The sequence below is a fragment of the Xiphophorus maculatus genome, chromosome 23, assembly GCF_002775205.1.
Source record: "Xiphophorus maculatus strain JP 163 A chromosome 23, X_maculatus-5.0-male, whole genome shotgun sequence".
Classification (NCBI taxonomy): Eukaryota; Metazoa; Chordata; class Actinopteri; order Cyprinodontiformes; family Poeciliidae; genus Xiphophorus; species Xiphophorus maculatus.
The window spans coordinates 15,297,237-15,314,745 of NC_036465.1; positions in this window are offsets into that span (position 1 = coordinate 15,297,237).

Sequence of the window (17,509 nt, forward strand, 5' to 3'; positions counted from 1 at the left end):
TGAGGAAGCAGCAATTAGAAGGTTTTATTTGAAAGTGCTTTAGCGCTCGGATGCCAGTAGAAGACGTGCAGGCTGAGAATTGCCATCAGCTTGAATGGACAGTTTAGGGTCGGGATTAGGGTCTTTGTCCTGCCGGGGGCCCGGACACTGGTGGTGGAGTGGAAAGAAGAAGGGGAGGCTGAAGAAGCCTGGGAGGACGAGGGTGGAGACGGGTCGAAGCACGGCTGGGAAGCAGGTTGATCCATGGAAGATGAGTCTTATAGAGGGATTCTTGATCTACGATAGGCTGAGGTGGAGAGACGACCTGGTAATGGTGGTAGCAGCGGAGATGTGTAACGTAGTGATTGGATGATGCAGGTAAAGCTAAAGATTCTCCCAGTTTGAATTTACACCTTATCTTAATTTCATGCAAAAGAAATCCCGACCAATTGTTGAGTGCATATACTGTCTGGTACAGTATGTGAAAATATGTTTCAATAGGCCGACATTTTTATATTTAAAAACAAAACTTTAATAGATTCTGTGTAATTAATATTTCTAAAAAAACCGGACTTGTGGGTTTTCAATAATAAAAATGTACAAAAATTAACACTTCGAATATACACCTGTATAACTTTTAATAGTTACATTTTTTATCTGAATTGCTGAAACAAATAAAGTTGTTCATGGTGTTCTCATTTTCTGTCTGAGTAGTGTTCTGTTATATTTCCAGTTTTAAAGAGTATCTATGAGAAATAGGCATCATTTATTTTTATTAAAAGTTGCTTTACATGTAAACCTGTAAAACATGGAGTAACATATGAATTACAAAAAGCTTTAGCTTAATCTGGTTCGTTGGTATTTTTAGAGGCTCCCAATAATTTTTATGTTTCTAATAACAAATGTACTGAAATTTGAGATTGTGCAACTGTGCAATGAAGATTCATTTATTCTAAGATTTTTCACAGTTTCAAGAAATGAGTAGGGCACTGTATGTCATTTCCCATGTAAATAATTTTTCTAATTTTTATTGAAAAATGTACTCCTTATGTTATTCGTTTTATAGTTTTTATTTAAAATTACTTGAGCTTCTCTGGAAACTTTCCCAGCTCAAGTTTTCCCAGCCAGTTAGTTCACTCGAGTATTTATGTACACTTCCAGTTGTGGATAGAAAATTTCATGTTGTTCTTAGATGCAGTCACTCAACGGTTGTGCCAGATAACTGCTTCTCCTAATTTTAACCATATCTGAAATAACCCTCTCGCCGATCTCCTCTCTACACACTGGTGCTCTACGAGCAAACAGCGTGCAAGAGGCAGGAACAGAGGAAGTTGCCGCGCTGCTTTGTGGTAGACGAACAGGGTGTGGTACAGACGCTTGGACGTGTGCATGCTCATATTTAAAACCTACGGCTTTACAACGCTGCATATCAAGACAGCTTGGGGTTTGTTTTGTCCCCCCTCAAAAAAACACTGTGAGGATCTTCCACAAAAACAAGAGTGACTTCTTATGTGTATGCGGAAATGGAGCTTTATTGCTGTATGTACTTTGTGATAAAAGAGAGCAATTCCCAACATACAGTATGTAATATTAACTCGGAGAAGTGTAGTATTTCTTTAGAGTTTGAACTTTAACTGTTTTTTTTACAAAAGAATCATACATAAAAATAGTTATTGTTGAACTCCGATATCAAGGAGTGTGTTATATGATAGACTTATACCTGTGGTAACTTACAATCATTCTTTAACGCATAAGTTCAGATTTTGATGAGTGACTATTTTCCTAACTGTCCTTCTAATGCAAGTGCCTGCTGAGCTCTGAGCGTGTGTGACCCTTTATAAACTGAGATTAGGGCCCGCATCACTTTTGAAGACGGGTGTCACCTTTTTGCTTTCTGAACCAAAACTCCTGTGATGTCATGTAAACAGCAGGGTTCTCCTTAAAGCTGTTTTCCACTCAACAACTGTTCAACAGTGACTGTTTATGGTCCCATAATAGCCAAACAGTAAATGTGGCCTTTATGCTTGTAAATGCAGTTTTCCTTGACAACAAGTTCCTACACTGATATGAGGACAAATTTGATGGGAGCCTTTATTATTCATTTCCTTATCTGGATTAAATCTGAAGCAGGTTAGAGCGAGAACTGCTGGAAAACAACTCTAACAAAAGATTAAAGCAACTTTAATCTTTAAACTGCCTTACAGAAGTTATTCATACCGTAGCTCATTCACATTTTTTTTCTTTAGCAACCACAAATTTCAATTTATTTTAGTGTGATTGTGCTAGACCAAAACAAAGTTTTGCATAATGGTGAAAAAACAATGCATGGTTGTCACGGTTTTTGAAAACAAAAATCATACACGTGTGGCTTGCACATGTATGCACTAATTTTTATTGACTAAAATTTAGCTGGTTTTTGGTTATAAAACATCACAGGTTTTGAATGTCTCACTGAGACAATCTTCAATCCATCACCTGGAAATTGGTAGAACATGATCCAGCAGTAAACCTACCTAGACATGGCCTTCCACCTAATTTATCGGACCTGGGAACGAGAGCAACAATCAGGAGAGCAGCCAAAGCGGGCATGATAACTCTGAACGAGCTGCAGAGTCACAGATCACATGAGACAATCCGTTACCATGACAACTATTAGTCAGGCGCTTTAGAAATCTAGCCATTGTGGAAAAGTGACAGGAAAAAAATGTCTACTGGAAGATGTTTGCAGTTTGCCACACATAATTTATTAGGCAAAGCAAAACATAAAAGAAGATGAGACCAAGGTTTAAAGTTTTCACCTTAATGCAAAACACTACTGTATGCTTCGCAGAACAATAACACCACAAACAAACATGATGGTGGCAGTATCATGCTGTGGAGACCGAGAAGGGAATTAGAATTGGTTGGAATCTTAATTGACATAAACACATGGCAACAGTGGAAAAATAAAAAAAATGTTTCAGGAAGCAACAAACTTGCAGAGCAGAAGTTTACTTTCAAGTACCACAGCAACCCTAAATATAGAGTCAGAGCTATGATCGAAAGATTTAGATCAAAGCTTATTTGTATGGCCCAATGCTATTCTAAGCTGCTGTGATGAACCCGCATAAAGATCACAACATATCTTATATCTGTTCCATTCTGAAGGCTGTATAAGAGATGCTATATTTGGCAGAAAAGTAGCACTGAACTGCAACCTGGACACAATCCCCTCCATAAAACACGATGCATTAGGAATACTTTTTTGTAATAATGACCAAGCTGTCGGAACAATGGATGGAGATAAATGCAGGGCAATTCTCAGGAAAAACATTAAATATTAGAGGCTGCAAAAGTTGTGAAACTGGGGAGGATGTTTCCTTTTCACCAGAACGATGGATTTAGTATGCAGCTAGAGCTACAATGAGATGACTAAGATGAAAATACATTAATATTCATGCAAAGTCCTGAATTAAATTCAATTAAGAATCTGTCGCAAGACTTGATAATTACTGTTACTAAATACTTTTCATCCAGTCTGACTAAGCTTGAGCTTAGTCAGAAGAGGTTGGACTTTTCAATCCGTAAATGTGCTGAGCTGGCACAGACACACCCCAAAAGACTTGCTGCTGTAATTGTAATGGAAAAGTGGTTCTGCAAAGTATTAACACAGAAAGACTAAGTGCAAATGCACACCACACTTTTCAGATTTTTTACTGTTATTTTTTTTCTATTGAAATGCATTTTTATCTTACACTTCATAATTGTGCACTACTTTGTGTTGTCGCATTATTTAAAATCCCACTAACATACTTTGAAGTACGAAGTCGCAACATTATAAAGTTTAAGGTGTAATAACCCCTTTTCAAGGCATTGTATGGGAAATAAAGTGCACCATTAAGGACATAAATTGATTTTTTTGCATGTTTTTATAACCAAATCCTCTCTGTCACTGCTTTGTGGCTTATAGCTCCGGCTGGGTAAAAGGATATGTGGGAATGGGTGTGTTTCCTAGCCTTAGGTGTGGCAGCCAGTGAGAACAGACGCGAGATGAGTCACAGCCCATAACAACAATGAAAACATGGCAACTCAAACTGCAGTAAGGCCTAAAATCAGAGGATTAAACGGGGATGGACCGTTGGAGGTATGACTGGTGGCGTGCATGCGCAAGAGTATGATTATTGTCTCCCGCAGGATAAAGGAAGTTGCATCTCTGTGGCCTGAGCAAAGCAGAGACTTGGCACAGCACCTGGACCTGATGACTATTTTGATTTGATCAAAACTCCTTAAGCAACAGTTTGGCATTTCCTGTAGGTGCAGCACATACGGATATGGGCTGACACATTAGATTGTGAAAAGCAAGTTAATTAATACACGAAGAACTGATTCAATCTGGTGTGGTGGAATCGGCTTCTAGGCTTTAACCACTTAAATTAGAAATAATAAGTAGTTGACTGTTTGTATGTATGAGAAAAAATTATCTTGTGTTATAAAATGTCACAATCTTCAACTAAAATTCCTTCCTAAATTCAGACAATGAAAGCAGTGTACTGAGCTAAAAGGCTTGCTTGTGTGAGTCACTGAGATAATTTGAAAGAACACGAGATCCAGTGGAAGAATTTATTTCAAAACATATTTAAGAAAGTAAGTCAATAGTAGATCCTCCTTTTTTTTTCTTCTTTCTTATTTTTTCATGATCTCTCTGTATGTTTGAGATATGTTTCTGGGTGAACTGATGACATCTGTAAAAACTTGTCTCATAAATTTGGAATGATAAACTGACACATGTCTTTGCCACCTCTCCTCAAAAATGAATGCAATGCAGAGACTGAAAAAAACTGTCACTGGCTTCCCTTTTATTCTGTCTGCAGCACATATTACTGTGTCGTTAAGATATACAGCAAAAATGAAAGAGGAGAAAGTGCTTTAAAAGATACTGAGAGCATTCCTCAACACTGGATACGTTTGCAGTTTTAGACATTCCATTAAATATTGAAATAGACTTTTCTTCTAGAAAAAAAACATTTATAATGCTTCTCCGTGTGTTTCTTTTTTACATTGTGTAACATTGTTTATTTTATGTTGAGTGTTTGTCAGGCCAATGTGGAGGACAGTCAAAGAGGCCTTGTTGTGTTGAAGAAATGTCAAAGGGTATTTTCTACAGTAGCTCTCATGTGTTTGATTAATGAATGGACTATTGTGGTTTTTTTAAAGCCACAGATCAAGTACTAATCCATTTCTGTATATGGTCTTGCTACTTTTTCCAATGCAAATAACACTAAATGTAGTTTTTATTATTTTTCCTTTTATCACTGTTAGTGCCTATTGAGTTTCCATTTTGCACTGCATTGTGTTCCCTGAGGACACGGCTCATGAAAGCAAGAAATGAAAACCACAAAAGGAAATGGTCTCCACATTTATGGGCTGTGGACTGTGAAAAAACAGAAGTATATTTTAGAAGAATGTTGTAAATTTTCATGTTTCCCCCCCCCCTATGTGTTTTAAACTGTTAATCTCATCAAATAACTAACTAAACAGATTGTTGTTTTCCTCTACAGAACTCCATCTGTTTCTGTTTTATATCATGTCCTGAAATGACTTTCGTTGCAAATTGGCACCAAATAAATAAACTGAATTGAAACTAGATGTAACTGCTCAAGCTAAAACTTTTTTTTGTTTTGTTTTCAGTGTGACTGTGTAGCTTCAGTATAGCGTATTACATTGTTTATGCACATATAAAATTATTACTTTTACCTGGCATCATTGTGCAGGAAACTACATAGTTTTGTACTGTTGTCAGTGTACAAGGAGCATAATCTGTGGTGGATTTATGGTGTAATATTTTCAAACATAAAGCTACGAAGCTCATGACTGCTGATTTATACATTATATTGACTTTACAATTTGTGAAAACTCTCTGTAGAACCTGGACAAGTCACCAATTCTTCACAGTGGAACATAGAACAGCCAACCATGCTCAGACACTCACACCTAAGAGCAATTTGTAGTGACCAATTAATTTAACAGGCTTGTAATGGGACTGTGAGAGAAACAAGAGTACCCAGTGAGCAAACCCAAAAAAGACCTCAGGCAGAATTAGAACCTTGGGAATAGCACAAAAAAAAATCCACCATGAAGAGCAAAATTGTGGCGTTTTACAGCAATTTAGTTTTGTCTTAAAGGAAAGAGGGGAGACTCAGACAAATTGACATAATGATTTTCTTTAAGTATGTTACGTCATTAAAAAAAATAGACTTTGCCCTCTTCCTGCTGACATCAAAACAATAATTCATTTGTTTTCACAGTCACTAAAAAGATAGTTAAGGTAAATCAAAAAGAAGAACTGGCCTGTTCTGTGACATTCTTATACTGAAACCTGGAAGATATATATAATTATAAAACAACAGTAAGATAATAACAAAGCTCTTATTTCTGCATAGTGAACATCCATGTCACCTGATGTCATATGGGTTCATATGGACCGAGGCTATGTGACAAGAATAGTAACAAACAACTGGGTGGAGCACAAACATGAACATTTTAAAGTGATTTGTTTCTTTTTAAAAACACTATGAACATGATGAGTTTGTTGTTATGAATTTTGTACATGACTAAGTCAATCTGTGAGATTATTATGATGATGATCAGACTTGTCTAAGCTGCAAGAAGTTCAGCTTAATCATTTCTACTTGAGAATATAATTGATTATCCTTAAACCATTATGGATGAAAACACAGATACCGAGGATGAAGCAAACGATGAGGATAACGATCCTAAACTGGTACAAATTTGTTTAGATTCATTTTGTCTAAGTTCTGTGCATGCTACATGTTTCAGTCTGTGTGGTGATCTTTTTGGCAGTTGTAACAGATGATGCATCAGTTTTGCAAGCAGGATTATATAATTTGTACTTAAAAATGTAATCAAATAACTCCAGGTTGCCCTCGACTTCCATCATGGGGTTTCACTCCATACAGCTCAAGAGTTTTGCAGCAACAGTTCAGAATAGAAGTAAACCTACTGAAGAACAAACAAAAATGAATGAAACACAAAACACAAAGAGTAGAACTTTTGTGTTTTGCTGTTTGCAAACACAAAAGTTCACAAACAGTGCAAAAACACATAATGCATACATCTAAAAAGTGCAACACCTTAACACCTCTGTGATGTCCAGTGACGTAGAAATACAGATGTCAGTGTGTTGGATGGGTAAACTCTACACATTAGTTAAATATTGACAATTCAATAAAATTAAAGACTGACTCTGGTATTTTCTATTGTGGTTGAACTACAAAAGCAAGAAATTTACGTCTTCTTAAAAAAAAAGACAATCGTTTTGACATATAATCAAACTAAATGTTTCCTGTTTGAAGTCAAATAGGATTTTTTAAAATTATATTTGCTAAATGTCAGAAAGGAAAAGACAATGTTGTCTTTCTTTAACCACGACACTCAGAAGGAGTGCAGCAAATATTGCGGTCAGACAGCTGGGACGCGGGGGGTTGTCCTGTTAAACTGTCAGTTTCTGATACCAAACAAAAAGGAATGTGTAAAAGTGCATGCCGGATGTTCACAGAGTAAAAATCTTGTGGGGTTCAAACGACCCCCATGTCTTAAGATTGCGGGAGGGTTAAAAATTTAATTTAACTTGGGCTCCCAAGCTCCTAGCAAAACTTTGCTAGAATTTTGTCCCATTCCTCCTGACAGAACCGGTTTATAGGGAACCCACAGTTTTTTTTCTCAAATGTAATGATGATCCCTGCAAAATATTTTAACAGTACTTTTATCAACCTACAGAACATGTCCTTAAAAATTAAGGTATTTGTGCCTAAGTGCATTTGAAACTATGATATATTGTTTTATGTTGCTTTTGAAGTATTGGTTTCTTTTTCACCGTTTGTCATTTCACCTCATGTCAGCGCAGATCTCTTTTCGCTGTGGATAACAAGAGTCTCTTAGTTGCTATAACCAACATCTTTCGCTCCAAGACATGTGCAGCTCTAGGCCAACCTCACAGTGTTTAGCTGCATGGAATTGTTTAAACAGATGAACGTTACACCTTCAAGCATCTGGCAATTTTATGTTCCAGAACCGGATTAACGAGACTTGTGGTGATCAACAATTCATTTCCTGATACCTTGACATTTATTTTGTTTGAAGAGTGCCTTAAAATGCATCGTTGAGTGCAGCTCAATTTAACTTAGATAATGGTAATGATTGCATAGAAAGCTTACAATGGCATGACATCATCTTGACTCTTGACCAAATTGTTTATAGGCGTAGTAATAATAGTTTATGTAAACTTATGACTTTTGTTATCTAAATTAAGATAAATTATGTCTGATTTAACGTGATGAGGGATAAATTATTGTTTCATTTTTGCAGTTTAGGTCAATATCTGCTTTGAATTGAATGCAAAGTTTGTTTGACTTTAAAGCTAAATGTGACATATAAGTTTAAAGTATAACTCATTTTCCTGTCTAAATATATGTTGTTGTTTTTGTCCCAGTTTGATGCATCTTTACATCCATCCACCCTTTACGGAATCGCATTAAGCACTCTGGACAGGCTGCCAGTCTATCACAGGGCTCCTGATTTAATTTAACTAAATCTAATTAGCACTAATAAGTGAATTTTCTTCTTGTCAAATTAGGTAAACCATGTGGTAATGTCTCATGATCACCACATTAAAAAAAAAAAAATCCTGAAACATTTTTAACATTTTATCCCACATCATTTACAAGACTTCACACAACTCATGCCTCTGATTTTGTCAGAGTCCAGCACTGGAAGCTAGTGAGTAAGCAGACCACAAGCTGGAACTTGTCAAAACAAAGTGGACCTAAAGTAACCACCCAGAGCAGAGGGTATCCATGGTGAGATTACAACTCCAAAGCAACCCCAGGCTGTTAATGACAGCATGCAGTACTCAAGATACACTATCTCGCAACACACGGGTCACACTGCCTCATATTTGCCATCCCCATAGTAACTCGAATTTGTTTATCTGTGGAATTCCCCAGAGAACACGCTCCCTCGCATACTCATACACATGTATACAGAGTATGCGTGAACATATGCTTATGATTCAGAGAGGCAGGCTGTTCCTTTGGTACTTGAAAGAATGTGAGCGAAAAAAACGGGAATGAGAGGCAGATTGCATTGTGGTTTCCCCTTCAACTTGTGAGTCAAGCACACGAGGAAGGAACAGAAAAAGAGACTATTCTGGGATGGCTGCTATAGTAACATAATAAGCAAGAGGGCATGAATGTTTCCATAGCAAAGGGTTGCGTGCGTATGGATAAATATCACATGCCTCAAAGCAGTTTATAATAATGTAAAGAACCCTGCTCTGCTTTGTAGAGTTTGTAACTGTTTCAGGAAAGGATGATCTTCTCTTCTTACCGTGTTTTTATTCCCCCGTTAGATCTGATCAGTCATTTTGTGTCAGCACATAGCGATGGATGCAGGAACACCTTGCACAGGTTAGATCTTGCCATCAATACCACACTGTGTAGTCAGACTACTTTACTTATGGTTTTGTTAGCCAATCAGTATTGGATGTCATATAACAGTGTAATGATAACACATCATGTTTTAACTTGTGTTTTAGTAGCTTGTTTTGTCTTGCTCTCTTGCATGTAGTTTTTATTTTAATAATTAAAGATCAACTCCAATCAGATTTCTTTTTGGATGCTAAACAACTGTGCTCCCAGGGACAATATTCCTGAGCTGCTATTCTATATTGGTAATTTGCCCTGCAAACATCTAACAATAACTTAAGCTTTTTCCCATTTTGTCACGTTTCAACCACAAAAACGTCCTGTTTTGCTTTATTAAGATTTTGTGTGACAGACCAACACAAACTATAACATATTAATACCGTGGGAAGATATACTGTAGATGTATGGTTTTCAAATTGTTTAATAAATACATGCATGTATGTATTAATTGATGTGTGCATGCATACATGTCTGTAAACATACAGTATGTGACTCATTGAGATTAAAAAGCTCTTTCAGGAGAGACCTGACCAAAAATAAAAACCTCAAAAAGTGATGTGTGTTTGTATTTAACTTTTTCTTCTCAGACCCCTATATAAAACCCAGCACAATTATCTGTAGCCACTGTAGCCATTAACTGTATCAACTTAATTAGTAAATAGAGTCCATTAGTATGTGATTGGTGTGTGATTTAATTACAGGACAAATAGTTTTTCTGTGAAAGCTTCAGAGACTTATTGGGAAATATTAGTGACCATCGTGAATGATACAAGCAATACGTAATACAAGTCAGGGACAGGACTGTTTAAACGTGTAAAACAGGGTTAGGTTGCAAAATAGCAGCTTACAAAGCAGTGTTCAATTTGTCATCTGAAAGAAAAGGAAGATTGTAAATCTAGTAAGAGAGAAATTGAAAGTTCAGGCAAGGACAGCATTAATCAGAGAAGCAGCCCAGAGATTCACGGTAACTCTGGAGGAGCTGCAAAAACCTAAGATCAGGTGGGAGAATCTTTTGAAAGCAAAACTGTTAGCTGTGGACTCTGGCTAAGAGGAAGAAGTTGCAAAAAGAAAACATTTATTGAAAGAAAAATGTAAAAATGTTGCTTGCCAATGTAGGAGACACAGCAAAGAAGAATAATATAGCCAGATTCAGTCGAACACCTTGGTTTCTGTGGTAGAGCCTGATGAAAAGACCAATTGAGAATTTGTGGAAAGAATGTCATATTTCTGCTGATAGACCCTCCTTACCTAATCTGAATGAGACTGTGCTATTTTGCAAAAAGAATACAGGCAAACCCAAAAGGAATTGCAGATGTCATTGTGGCTAGATAAATTAACAAAGCATCAATATGAAAGTTGAATAAAAGTATACACATAATTTTTCAATTAATGCTTTTCCTTCTCAATCACAGTAGTTTGAGTTAGTTTGTCTCAAAAAACCAACCAGCATATTTGTTGCAATGTGATAACATGTGAAAAAGTTTGAGGAGTATGAATACTTTTGAAAGGCACAGTTTAAATTTGACATGTTTTCCTTCAGGAAAAAAATTCTACTGATCTGACAAGTAACAGATATAGATGTGTTTATGTTAGTGATTTCCTCACAGTCCATAGTTGTACTAACCTATTGATCAAAATGGGGGCGCTCATTCTTCTTGTGACCTTTCATCTGCTACACTTTGACTTAGGCAACTGTGTTCCTCAATTGCACATTCCAGTCATATTTAAAAATGTCTCAACACTGCCATTCTCTTGATGGGTGGGATGTAAAAGAGCAGCAAGTCAACACATGAAGTCAGGCTGGGGTACCTGTTTGCTCAGAAATGTCCTCCAGGTCTAAACTGCTTTTTCTCTGGAGCGATGCAGTGAGACATGGGTTTAAAGTCTAGCAGGGAAGGGAACCACCCCAGGTTTACCTGCGCTGCTTATGCTTTATAAAAAACAAAGGATTAACTTGTGTTGTAAAAGATATTTTAGATCAGACCACACCCAAACCACAACTGTGGACATTTAGGGATTCTTCGTTTAGTGTTTACCAATCCCACACTCGTGCATGCACATGTTGATGAATCATTTTTCTAATATATACGTTCACAGTTTTTCGGACAATCATCAACATTTCTTTTCTTTGGGTACGTCAGTGCATTTCTACAGTTTTGCTTTAGTTTGACAACATGCCCCACCTCTGGATTGTGGTAACATGAGCCAAATTCAACTCTGGGGTTTCAAGCCCAGCAGTGCAGGGGCTGTCTGTTTTCCCTCTGTGTTCCTCTCTTCCCTCATGTCACGCACTTTCCCCTCCACTCTTACAGTTGCAGTACTCTTCCAGCTGCAGGGAAATGGGAACTCTCAAGTAAATAACTTTTCAAGAAACAATTTTGATCGCAAAGACTGCCTCAGCTGATGCGCTTCACTTTTAGGTGTTATTGTAAAGCCGCTTGCTTTAAAGTTGCTTGTTGATAGTGCGCCATCCTCCTTTTCCCTGCCTTCTTCAGCTATTTCCCCTCTGTGGACTCACCTCTGACCTCCTTCATTCCATTCCAGTACCAAATTACTGTGCTATGTTTCTGAGCCATAGAAATATGAGCGCTCACACCCTTTAAATACACGGGAGGGAAGAAGCAGTCAAGGTCATTTTTCTTACAGTGCACGCAATGATGCATTTGTACTGACATTAATGTAGCATTCAAGTGGATGGCTTTATCTAGAATTCAATAAACTATGTAAAGTTTACATTATAAACATCTGTTCTGCTTATGGTTGCATCCTAGACATACTTTATGGATTCCCGTAAAGGCCTAGGTTGGGACTGTAAATGGGTTTCATGCTGTCTGATAGAGCAGGGGTAACCCAAGGTGCAGCCCAGGATACCCCTTCTTACAATAAAAATTGTAAGGTAAAACACAACGTAGCTCAATTTAGCTTTTAACAGAAACATTTTTTAATTTTTCTTTACTTTCATATTAAACACATCTATCCAGTGACATTTGCTCAGAAGTAGACTTTGGCACACCCAAATCTGCATTTCATTACTTTATTAAACTTTGCTAAAACAGCAAGCAAGAAAGAGTGACCTAAATCCTGTTCTTATTAGACTTTTTTATTGAGCCCAAAAAACTTTGCAAGCTGGATGTCTTTCTTTTAATGAGTCAAACATGCAAGATGCTAAGTTTTGTATCTTCAGCAATTTAATCAACCTTTTCCCATAAAAAACTGACTGTTTTATTTGTTTAATTAAAATATTGCTTACTTTGTTGTTGAGCAAGTAAAAAAAAACAGATTTTTTATTTCAATTATTTTTTACTTTTTCAGCAAATTTCAACCAAAACACAGATAGTGTCTCATACTCTCCTTTGTGCCTACTTTTTAAAAGAGCTCTGTCTCCTGTGGTTAATCTGCAATCCTGTCATTCCTATCAGGAAGATGCCCTGCGTTTTTGAAATAATTTAGCGCAAGTATGTTGAACTTTTGCAAAACATGTCAGAGTATGACTAAGCGGACTAGACGAGAACCGAGACTGGAAAACATAGTGGACTAACCCAGCTTGATATCCATGTTATAGCATTGAACTGTGCCTTCCAATCCCTTTCATGCCTCGTACATTTTCTCTTTTTGCTGTTGCGACTCATACACTTCAGTAGATTACTGGGATTTTATAGACCAACACAAAATTATGTTTAATTGGTCATTTGAAAACCACAGAATTGCAACCCCCTTTGCTCAGACACCCTTAAATAAAATCTACTGCAACTTCTAATTGTCTTCAGACATCCCCTAATAGTCAGTCTAGCTGTATCACTGTAAACATTTAAATCCAGCTTTTCTTTGAGGTTTGTTAGAGGAAACATAGTGAATAAACAGGACGACCATAAAGACAAAAGGAACACATCAGACATGTAATGGGTAAAGCAGTGGAGAAGTTTAAAGCAGGTTTAAATGTTAAAACAATATTCTATCTTTGGGAATCCCATCAAGTACTGTTTAGTCTGTCATCTGAAAATGGAAAGGGTATGGCACATCTGCAAATCTATCAAGACATTGCTGTCCACCTACGTGAATAGGCCGGGTAGGGAGAGCATTAATTAGATAAGCAGCCAGAAGGCCTGTGGCAACTCTGGACAACCTGCAGAGGCCCACAGCTCAGTTTGTCAACAACGATTACCTGTGCATCTCAAAACTAGGTGAGAGGGAAAAACAAAGCCAGAAGAAATCCCCTTTGTTAATTACCACATGCCATGCAGGGTACACAGCACAACAGAACCAAGATTGCACATTTTGGTCTACATGCAAAATGTGATTTATTGAGGAAAACAAATATTATCTGTGACCCAGAGCACACCAACCTACCAGTCAAAGATGGCAATGGCAGCATCTTGCTGTCACAATATTCGTCTTCAGATTTCCCCTTCCAGCAAATGTTCAGTGCTGAATACAAAGGCTTGCTATACTTTTCAATTTATTTTTATTACTGTTTAAAAGTCACGTGCTTTTCTTTCCACCTCATATTATATATTACTTTGTTTTGGTGTATTGCTAAAAGGTCTCAATATGAGAAAAAGGAACATGAGAACTTTCTGGTTCTGTATCTGATGACTGGCTAGACAAGAGTCAAATTGGCACATTCAACTCTTTATACATATTACGTTATAAAATGTAGAACACCTTTTTGTAGTTTTACCAAACTACAGGGTTCTTCTGGACTGTTAGATTTCAGCATCTGACAACCCAGTATTTCACCTCCCTGTCCCATCGGCTTCCTCCCCCTTTTCCAGATGCGTTTTTTACTAGCAGATGCTCAGCACATGCATACCATGCCTAAAGCTCCTACTGAGGACCGACAACCACACAGGGTCCTTGTGTGGTAAAACAATACAGCCTCTCTCTGTGTTCAGCACTCCTCACTGCTTCAACTACTTTTAAGAGCCCCCCCTTCCCTCCACCGTCTCTCCCATCTCTCCCTTCTTCATGAAAGAACGCAAAAAAGAAAAAAAAAAGTCCAGATCATAGTGGAAGGGTGTGCGGCTAGGAGAGAAACAAGCTCAGGGAAGGACGGCTGGCAGGAGTGGAAGAGAAAATGTTGCTGTTGGCAAAGGATTGTTTTATTGTTCTCGTGTTAGGCTTTCGTTCAGCCTTTTTAACTCCGAAGATCCTAAGTGCAAACAACCGCTGTAATCTCGAATGGACTTTATGTCTAGATTTAAAACGAAGCTTTAAAGTACATTGTTTCAGCTTTCATCAATTTCAAATCTAATTCACAATAAAAATGTTTCATAACAAAGACCCACGAGCAGATGAAGGGTTACCCAGCTCCATTGTTGTAACTGCTGCAATACTCTGCTTCAAGACAAAGTTATTTGCTCAAGTTACAGCCCTGCTCCATTCTGATCCACAGGATGGGTGAGTCATGTGTTCAAGGACTTGGGCGCTTCACTGTTGTGGGAACATTTCCATTTTCTGATTTCCATGAAGCCACAGAACAAACTAAAATGGCCTCCCTGACTCAATATTGCAGAGGGAGATGGTTGCGCTGCTAAAATACGCTTAGTAAGTTGGAAAAAATGACATCTGACTCACTCGAAGATGAGAGTCCTCCCTTGGGCATCTGGGGTGTGTGTGTGTGTGTGTGTGTGTGTGTGTGGATAATGTGAATCAGGCTGAAAGCCCCCAAACCCACCCAAAGGTTTAAAAGCTTTGTAATTTAACGCATGATAGACTAAATTACTACTGGTTGTCTTCTGTTTCAAAGAACATTTCAAAACAGTCGTTGCAAATATCAAATGGCCTCTAAAGTGAAGTTCATTGTTTATCCTCTTCCAGGTGCTCCATTTTACCTGCGGCTATGTACGACAAACAAAGAGGCACCATACAGAAGTACACAGCAGGTGTGGGAACGGAAACCGGCACATTATCAAAACTTTTATTTGTTTCTTGGGTGTGTCTAATGAAGCCAAGTACTTTTCGTGACCAGTAATAACTGACTGACAACATTCATATGCATCTGGAAGCTTTACAAAAGATAAAAAACAACTTATGGTTTAAGTTTTGCATTCATGCTCTGAAACAAACTGTATTTATGGAAAACGAATTGGGCATGATCTTACCCCCTTTAGAGGTAGTGCCTCTTCCTCTTATGAGGCCCCAGCTTGCAGAAGTAGGTTCTGAAACAATATATTTCAACATTTTAATAAGGGTGTGGTCAATGTTTTTTTTTTTTTCATATTTGACTTTCAAATAAAAAAAACCTTCTGAAACAAGCTATTGAATCTACTTATCAATTTTTAAAGATATTGTAAAGTGGAACCTTTACTACAATGTCTCAGATGTCTTTGTTTAGGTCTACTAGACGCTTATTGACTAGAGATGGTTTTAATTTACTCCTACTTTTACTGTTACACCATGTACAAATGTCTTGTGCAAAAATAATTGTGGGCATCTGACTAAACTAGTGTAAAACTGTGGTCCCAGTAAGTCCTTAACTTGTTTATCACTTCTAAAACCTAATAAAGAACCGGTTTAAAGTAGAATACGTGACCTCATTACAAGCATTTTCTGTTGATCTCATTGGAACAGGTTCTAAATTTCAGCCTTTGTCTGCCCTCTAGAGGCTTGAAAAAAAAGTACAGTACAAAATTTTGTACTGTAATTTTGTACTAAATTTGTAATTTTGTACAAAATTACAGAACAAAAAGCAAAATTTTTAAAAGGTCTGTTATACTTATTACAGATTTGATTTAAAATGGACAACAGTTGTAATTCTTTTGTTCTTAATTTAATTTTGTATGCGTTTGTGTGGCATCTTTGGGATACAGAAGTTTAAAAATGAACGTTTCATAAAGCCCTGAGGCTTTTTTGAGAAATACTTGAAGTTTATGCAAACTGTCTAAATTAACATGGTCAAAAATTATTTTTGTTCTGGATTAGGTAAAGATCTGAGAAGGGTCCTGGGCATTAAAAGTGTGCTTGTTTTCATTATTATGCCACATATATTTCTGACCTGGTGCTCCATCTCAGTGGGAAAAAAAACCCCCTTATCACTAAGTTTCTCCTAAAACACTGGGTATAGCTGCTCTTGGATAATGTTTTCTTCTCTTTCTTTACATGTTTTTTTATGCAAAACTGAGAGCAAACAAGAGGTGTCAGAATGCACCACTATCACCTTGACACAGGACTGATGCTAGTGCTCAAGGAGAAATATTCTTCTCCAAATACTCAACGCCTTGCCACCCTGACCTCAGTTACAGTCAGTCAAACGTGTTTTAAATTTTCTGAACCTGGAAGAAGTCTGCTCTTGTGAAATGACCATCAATCCAAATGGCACATTAGTTTACCCTTTTATTAACTGGCAGAATATTTGTTTTAATTCAGAAAGTAATTGCTTTAGTACTTGGTATCTGGGCTAAACATTTTAAGTGCATTTCCAGTGTTTCTCAATACGTTGTAACTTTGGCCCAAACAGAAGTGGTGTAATCAGACTTTTTCAACTCTACCTACATTTGGATAAGAATTGTCCAACACCACAAAAAAACAACAAAAAAACAAAGTGCTTAATTTTGCCAGAAACAAGCTAGAAGAACGCATGACTTCTTGCATCGCTGGGACAGTGAATACATTTTCTGTTCTTGCAAAGCATTATATCAGTGAGTAAAACGTTACCAGACACCTAAATATCTGCTAAAAATAAAAACATAAAATGAGTTTCAAATGAAGCCATAATATGCAGGTTAAAGGTTGACACACATTATGAATGACAACTAAATACAAATAGCTACAGCAATTTATTTCTGCTTAACTGTCAGCACAGGTGACCAACTCTATAAGTCATAACAAATTCAGTTTCTGAATTAATGAGTAAAAAAAGAAATACCTTTCCACCTTAAGTTTATTGGCACCATGATGCTTTTCTTTGAAGAAACTTTGCTGCTCCAAGTTCCTGATTCTGTAAATACCTTGAAGTGGCAAAATTATACATATATCTGCATTTTTGTAGACATGTCTTATTTCCTTTGCAAATTCATGCATGCAAGTTTACCACATAGTGCAAGAAGCAA